Source organism: Pteropus vampyrus, unplaced genomic scaffold (assembly GCF_000151845.1).
Source record: "Pteropus vampyrus isolate Shadow unplaced genomic scaffold, Pvam_2.0 Scaffold192, whole genome shotgun sequence".
Lineage (NCBI taxonomy): Eukaryota > Metazoa > Chordata > Mammalia > Chiroptera > Pteropodidae > Pteropus > Pteropus vampyrus.
In genome coordinates, this window is record NW_011888973.1 from 1,939,143 (window position 1) to 1,941,729 (window position 2,587).

The 2,587-nt window shown below is 42.9% G+C and overlaps 1 protein-coding gene across 1 annotated transcript in view; it reads right to left on the bottom strand.

The window, feature by feature from the left end:
- LANCL2 (LanC like 2) overlaps positions 1–2,587 on the bottom strand; it is a 35,039-nt gene that overhangs the window by 18,992 nt on the left and 13,460 nt on the right. The gene's annotated exons all lie outside the window — the stretch shown is intronic.

Consider the following 2,587-nt stretch of genomic DNA (forward strand, 5'->3'; position numbering starts at 1 on the left):
CAGGAATTGCAGCAGCTCTTTGATATTAAGGGAAAAAAAAATCTCATAAAGAAAAGAATTTCAAAACAGCTTAAAGCTCTGCAAGGATGCTGTCTCCGGGGGGAGGGGGACAGCCCCTCCTATTCATCACCGTTGGGGGGGTCTGGAGGAGGAGCCACAGGCCCCCTCTTTTTTTTTTTTTTCTTGTTTTCAGTCCCTTTGTTTTGAATAAACGGATATCTTTGGTAACAAGATATAATGAGAAAGCATATTTAATAATCTAAATATTTAACTGACCTAAAAGATTCCTCCAATATTAATTGCCCAGGAACATAATAAAAGGACAAGCAAATAAATCTGCATTTATAGAAACACCATATGACTAAACAGACTTTACTGGTTCTCTTCTTTCTTTAATTTGTAACCAAATAGATGTAATGATTTCTCCTTGAGGAAACTATTTCAGGTGTTTTTCCCATTTAAACTGATTGAATGCCAATCGTACCAGGTGATGATGACAAAACAGATTAAAAAGATAATGTCCGCCCTTGGGATTCCAAGTTCGTGGGTGAGAAAGGTAAGGATTACAGCATAGCGTGATACCGACACTTTTCTAGAACCAAGCAAGACATACATTCATATAAAAATCGACATGGTGGAGTAAAGTAGCACCAAGCACAGGAAGGGATGAACCCTGCCCTGGGGCCTGGCTTCCCCCAGCCACCCGAGATCATGCAGGTGAAACGCCCACTACCGACAGGGTGACCATGGGGAATGAGTGTAGGAGAAAATGATTTTAAAGGAGTTAATCAGCACGATATCCTCAGAGACAGGAAACAACTGATACATCAGGATGCCTGCTATGGGGACAGCCCTTGAAGGCCCACCCTACTGTCCTGCTTCATCTCCAGGGTCCATCTTCCTGCCACCCTCAGTGAAGAAAATTTCCCCACTGTTACCAAATTTTCATGCCTTCGCCACATAAAAAATTAAATCTTAGCTACTGAAGCTCACCTGCATTATGAGTCTTAAATAAAAACCTTCACAGCTGAAAGTTTTTCTGAAAGAAAGGGTTTACTGAGCCAGGTGAAGCACAGCAGCAGGACCAGGTGGAAAACTGCTGATGGGGCTCTTTAATACAGTAAGTGTGGGGAAGAAAGATGTAAGTTTATTTTTTTTAAGAACTTACGTTGGCTACACATAAGGGGCGGGAAAGTGTCAAAGAAGAAATCAAAAGACAAAAAAAGTCCTTTGAGACAAATGAATACGGAAATACACAATTCCAAAAACTTAACAGATGCAACAAGATGGAAGTTCTAAGATGGAAGTTCATAGCGATATATGCCTACATTAAGGAAAAAGAAGGATCTCAAATAAACAACCTAACTTTACGCTTCAAGAAACTGGATGAAGAACAAACGTTAGTAGAATGTGAGCCAAAGTTAGTGGATGAAGGCAGTAACAGGTCATAGTCTAAATCTCGTCTAAATTCAGTCTGTTTCGCGATCACCACTGTTTCTCACTTTACTTGAGACACATGAGAAACCAGAGGGCTGAATGCACTGAAGTGCTTAACGGAGCCGAGAAGACACGGACCTCTCAATAGCTGAAAGGTTCTGAGTTCAAAATTCAACATGGACCTCTCTCAAAGACAGCTGGGGGCCAGCAGGTGTTTTTGAGAGAGAAGACTGGATCTGGGTTAGGATTTTTGGGCACCGGTAGTTCGTCTACGACAGAGACATTCTCCTGATGCAGCTGAGACACTGTGGGCCAAGTGGAGATAGATAGTAGCAGAGAGGTGAATGCATGAGGATCCCATTGTCTAGGGACATGGGCCACCCGGGGTGCAGACCCTAAGGGATGTACTGTCTCAGGAGAGTTCACAAACAACACAGCAAAACTGACTAAAGTCCACGTGCTTTTCATGATCACTGTATGCTGGGAATCCTACGCACGTCAGTGATAAAAGACCCTGCCCCCTGGTGCAGAGGTGGAAGAGGGGAGTCGAAGGGCTCAGGGGAGGCCCTCCCCCCTCGCCCCGCAACATCAGCACTATGGAGATGGTAGCATGGTGTTAGAGTTGATCAGGAAGGATGACAAAAATATTGGTGTAGTTATTTAATCGTGTTTCTCTCCCATGAGCCCACAGCACCATGAGGGCAGGGGCTGTGTTTGCATTGATTATTACCACACTGTGGCAGATAGTAGGCATTCGAAATACTTCATGAGTGAGTGAGTGAGTGAGTGAAGGATGAATGAATGAATTCCAGCCGGAAGGGGGCTTTGGAGAATGAGATTAAGCTGGCTTATCATTTATAAATTACTTTTCAATTTTTAACGTTCATTTTCTCATTTGATCAAACGTGAAAGGTCACTAATGTTTACGCGATTCTGACAATGACAGTCCCATTCAGAGAGACACAAGGACATGCCCTCAAGGACTTATGTGATCAGTGGCAGAACTGGGATGGGAAAGCAGTCTTGTTCCATCTTGTCCGGCTATCCATTTTCCCAGATGAAGAAACTAAGGCCCACGGAAGTAAAACAATTTTACAAGGTTACATAATTAGCTTAAAGAATAAAAAAATCATAGTGAAAATCTATCAGG